The sequence below is a fragment of the Aquila chrysaetos genome, chromosome 25, assembly GCF_900496995.4.
Source record: "Aquila chrysaetos chrysaetos chromosome 25, bAquChr1.4, whole genome shotgun sequence".
NCBI lineage: Eukaryota > Metazoa > Chordata > Aves > Accipitriformes > Accipitridae > Aquila > Aquila chrysaetos.
This window is the reverse complement of record NC_044028.1, coordinates 6,254,629-6,260,025: the sequence shown is the minus strand read 5'-3', so window position 1 is coordinate 6,260,025 and position 5,397 is coordinate 6,254,629.

Below are 5,397 nucleotides of genomic sequence, written 5' to 3'. Positions count from 1 at the left end.
CCGGTTTGTACCAGGTTTTAATCACGGATTTTAGAGAAAGAGATGGAATTTGGTTTGAAGGACTTTTTTGGTGGTTGGTCGGTGGTTGGTTGGTTGACAGGATATTTTGGGGGGTGGCGAGTGTTTGGGTTTCTAAGTGTTTGATTCTGATTTCGCCCAACAATTGTCTGTGTCCACATTCTCATCACTTCCAAGTACATTAGAAAAAAAGCATGTACCCAGAAAAGCAGAATCCCCCACCTTATTCCAGGTGAGAGACCTTCACAACCAGCAACAGGGAAGGGGCTGCGAAGTGAAAGGCTCTGGGTTGAGCAGGTGCCACCATGCAATGGAATTTCTCTTGCACATTAAAAAGTGTCGGTCTCTCCCCCTAAACAGACATACCTGGAGAGCGGTGGCCCTTGGGACCAGCTGCTGAGGGGTGGGTTATCCTCTTACCTTTCAAGACGGGGAGCCGGCAATGAGTTAGAGCAGAAAGCCTCTTGCTGCTCTCCGGAGAAGGACATCATTGAGGAGTGATTTTTGCCGAGGGAGAAGACACTAAGCATTTACATCTTGCCCATATTGAGACTTATTACAGCAGGCAGAGGCCCTGGCCCAGGGATCCTGCCCCTCACTCCTGGGACTCCCATCACCGCACGTCCAGCAGCTCCTCCGTGGATAACCCCAAAAGCAGCCACAGCCTCAGGCAGGGAGTGCAGCATCTCCTGCCTGCAGCCCTAGTGCTGCCCACAGGCCAGTTTGACTCCCAGTTTACATGGGTGGCTTTGGAGCTGGACACTCTGGGGAGCCCCCGAACAGCCCTTGGGACTCTGAGACTGGAAGGGAAGGGAATGGCCCTGTGTTCATGTCTCGTGTCCACCCAAGCAGCCACAAACCCCTCAACCATTGATCCAAAGCCTGTCCAAGACTCAATAGCTTTTTGCCCCATCTCTAAAATATTCACAGGTGATGCCCAACTCATGGGGTGAGGAGGAGGATGGAGGCACTGAGGCCATGAAGGTTATCCCAGGCCCTGCCGGTGGCTGAAGGACACAATTTTGCCCCAATTAGCTCCAGCTGAGTCGCAAGCCCCCATGTCTCACCCCATGACCAACACGAAGCGGGTGCCACACGAGGGCCGTGGAGTTGCCCTGCTCCCCTGGTGAGCGCGTGGGACCCCAGCGAGCCAGCACAGCGAGGCGATAAGCTCCCCGAACGCAGCCCTTTGGGGCCTTGCTGCTTGCCAGTTTTCCCTTGCATCCTGCTCACAAGTCTCTTTGGATGGACACCCTGAGTCCTGACGGATGAGCACTAGGGCCCAGGAGCAAACCGTATCCCATCCTGTTATTTCAATATTTCAGAGCGATTTTGACAGGTATTCTTGCAAAAGGTTATGTTTGTTCAGAAAGGAGCTGAGCCGGGAAGACACGGAGCAGGCTGGGAAGTGCATGAGTTCATTCCCCATGCTTATTTGTGTAGACAACAAACCATTAGCAGGGTTTCATAATAAAAGGCAGGCAATTTCCCCAGGAACATATTCACTCTGCATGAGCAAAGGCACATTCCTCCACCTCCTCCAGGTGCCCCAGATCCTGCCGGCAGCACGCAGCTTCTCGGGGCTGCGTCTTGCTCACCAGTCAGTGAGCAGGACCTGGAAAGGGGAGCTGAGGATCATCCCTCTCTTGTTTCGTGGCATCGTGGCAGGTGCCTCCCTAAATCTTGGCTGTAGCACCTGGACCAAAGCAAACCCTTCAGCCGAAACCACCTTCCCTTGCAAACCCTGAGTGCCTCCTGGAGAAACAGGAGTTGGTCAGCAAGGATGGAGAGGGGAAGCAGTAGTGGGACCTCCCGGCACTGTTTGATGGTCTCGGGGAATTCCTCAGCCAGAGGCTGGGAAGGTGGTGGCAGTTCATGAGTTAATTTGGGCTCACATGCTCCAGCGATGGCAGTCACTGATAGATACCGAAAGACCTTCCTCAGTCACTCCCCCCATTGAGACCAGTTCCCACGCCAGTTTGGAAATGACATCATGACCATCTCCACGGCAGGCAGGAGCAATGGCACAACCAGCAGAGCGTAACGCCTTGCTGTGGAGGCAGCAGCACGTCAGCAGCGAGTCCATCTCTTTACCTGGGGCAAGTAATTTTGCTCCTCTCTGCCTGTTTCCTCCTCTGCAAAATGCTTCCTTGTGGCATTGAGGGTGTAGGCTGGTTGGGGAGGCTCAATTAATTAATTGCCTGTCTGTGAAGCCCATTTAGCTCCTAGAATAAAAGCTGCTATAGAAATGCAAAGTTGTTAGTGGCATAAAACAGCAGGGGCAGATGAAATCAAAGCCTGATTCTGTTTTCACACCAGGATTTCACTGGTCATAAACCAACAGAGACCGACACAGGAGATGTGATACAGCAGCACTGGCCTTTCTAAATTAAACACTTCCCAGATGCAAACTCTCTGCAGTTGGAGAAAAGGAGGGTTAGAAAAGGTTTAGGCCCCTCCATCTCCAAGGTATCTCCAAGAGAGGTACCTGCACGTGCAGCACCCCGTACCCCATACTTGGTGGGGCCTCGCTATGGGTCTGAGAGCGCTCCGGATGGCTCCTTGGGTGATGAAGCAATGACTGTGCTGCTGAGCACCATCCAGCCTCTTTGCCCTCCCTCCAAGACAGGGTGCAGTCCTGGCAGCTGCGGTCCACGTCCCTTGGCATGAGGTGCCACAAGATGAGCTGAGAAAAAAGCCAGGCAAGAAACGGGAAGAAGTCCCACTGTCCCCCAAACCACCACCCCATGCATGGACCTCCTGGGTGCCTCTGCACAGGGCCTGGTGAGCTCGGTCCACCGCATCTTCCACCCCCCTGAAGCAGGGGCTGCACAGACCCCTCCGAGGGCAGAGGGACAATTTCACCACCCGTGACCTGTTGGGTGCTTTTCTTCTTTGTTTTGTCTCCTGTTCAACCACCAAAGCTCTCAAGCTGCTTCTGCAAAGCAAAATGCTACTTTGTGCAGCCACGCTGTTCCTATTGCCCCAAACCCATCCAAAGCAAGAGGGCTCCCTGCCAAGCAGAAAGGAGGGGGCATGGGAAAGACACGTCCGAGTGAAGAGGAGGGGAGGCCAGGGGAAAGGTTTCTCCTTCATTTTGCCCCACCTCAAGGGGCATTGGGGACCAGCTGGGGAGCCAGCACAGAAAGCCAGTGCCGGGGACCTGGAGGGTCCCATATCCCCCTCCCGCAGCAGCCTGGGCTGTGCCACTGGAGAGCGTGAACAAAGGGAAGGGAAAAGAAAGGGAGGGAGAGGGATGAAAGGCAGGGAGAGGCGTGCGATGCAGAGGCAGGGGAAGGCAGAGGCGGTGGGAGCAGCTGTGCTCGGCACAGGCCAGGCGGCAGCTCCCGTAGAGGCCAGCGAAGGCATCGAGCAAAGCTGCTCCGAGGGATTTTTTTTCTTTAAGAGAGAGCAGTTGTTTCCCTGCGGCGATGAAACAGAGAAAAGGAGCAGAGGGACCCGTCGCTGCTTCTGCCCTGCGCCGCTCCAAGAAATTTCCTTGCTGGCCAAGGTTGGAGGGAGCTGTGTCTGCTCCTGGGAAATGCTCCTGGTGAGCTTCGAAGGCAGCTGCCCATGGCCCTGCCGAGCTGCCCCATTGCCCCATCACCACCGTCACCTCTCCAGGATGCCCCTGATGAGCCCCAAGGGAACGAGCACTCCTGTTCCACAGGGTCCCGGGGCTGCCTGCCAGTCACGGGGTGTGTGTCGGGTGGGACAGGGGATGCAGACCCCAAACCCACTTTGGAAAGCACAGCTCAGACCTTCCTCTGTCACAAGCACCAGCCGTGGCATTGAAGGAACACTGACACAGCTGATGTGCGACAGGACGGTGCCCCTCCAACACGGATTTCAGGTTCCCATCACCACTTCCCAGTCTCTGCTCCCCCAAAACTCTTCAGCGCTTGCGTGCCCTTGTACCTGCTCTCCAACTCCCTGCTGCTGGGTTGTCACCAGCAGCCCTTGAACCACCCCCTCCCTCCTTATTGCTCCCTTTCAGCCCCCCTCCTGTGAGCCTGCCCACCACCTATAGCTGCTATATGGGAATCCTCCTCCTGGAGGGCTCTGCTGTTGCCTGCAAGATAATGATAGCCCTGGGGCCATATGTAAATGCATTCTGTGATGCCCTTTCTGTGTCCACAAAACTGTTGTTTAAACCACCAGTCTTCAAGGGCAAAACCAAGGTAGGACTAGAAATCCAGCCCAGCTCCCCGTTCCGCCCCAATCCCTCCCTCAGCATCTCAGCAAAGTCAGCTTCTTGTTGGAGCATAAATTCAAGTCCACATTACCCACAGCTCAATCCTCGCTCTGGTCCAGAGTCAGCAAAGGACCCTGCCACGTGTTGCAAAGTCTGTGTGACATCTAGAGCCTGGATATTATTTAAAAGCCTGTAAATTAGGACAGAAGCATCTCTCCATACAGACATGTGCCATTTACACCCAGCGTTCCCGAGGGCACCCACCTGCCCTGGTGTGCACACCAGTTGCATTCACGTCTTTCAAAACATGGTCTGTGGGAAGCGTAGTGTCCACAGATAGAAACGTGGGGCAACAAAGCGTGGCAGTGGTGGCAGGCACTGCCTGGCCAGATTTCTCCCTGAGGCAGCAAAGCACTTGAGAAGGCATGCGGCAGCCCTGGAGCTGGTGGCTGCCTCCTTCTTCACAGCTGATGGGTGTTGGAGGTGTCACACCTGCCCCCAGCCCAGCATTTGAGCCTTCTGCTGGCTTCAGCTGAGTCTGCCATGAAAGCAGGAGCAGATCCCATGGCAGGCTATCTGTGAGGATGCATGGGGGCCCTAAGGCAAGGAGGTGCTCCCCATTCACCACCCAGACCATGACAAAAGCCAGACTGTACTGGCTCTGCTCAAATCAAGCCAGTGACCTGCGGTGCTTGCTGGGTGGTGGGAGCTTTCCTAAGGGCTGCAAGCGCCGCCGGAGCCATCTCTCTTCCAGCCCCATTGATGCTTATGGGTCAGCCCATGCATCCACACCCGGGTGATGCCCAGGACCTCTGGAGAGCCAGTGGCAGAGCAGGCTCTGGGCACAAGCTCCAGCAGCCCAGCCAGCCCCTGCACCCGCACGCTCCCTCACTCCCAGTGACCCCAGCCAACCCTCCTCCAAATGCTCCTCTCTGCCCCTCTTCTAGATCAGCTTTTCCCTGAATCGGGGCTGGGTCTTGGCGAACCAAGAGCTCTGTTGCCCAAGACCCCCAAACTCATCACCGTGGTGGATGTGGCTCTGCAGAAATCAGGAGCTGCAACACAACCGCCCCCCCCCCCAGCCACATGCTTGCTGCAGCCTGGCTGCCCGTCGGGCTCTGGAGCAATAAATCACCTCATTTGCAGGAGATGGGGGTTAGCAAGGGTGGGGGACAGTGCAGCGG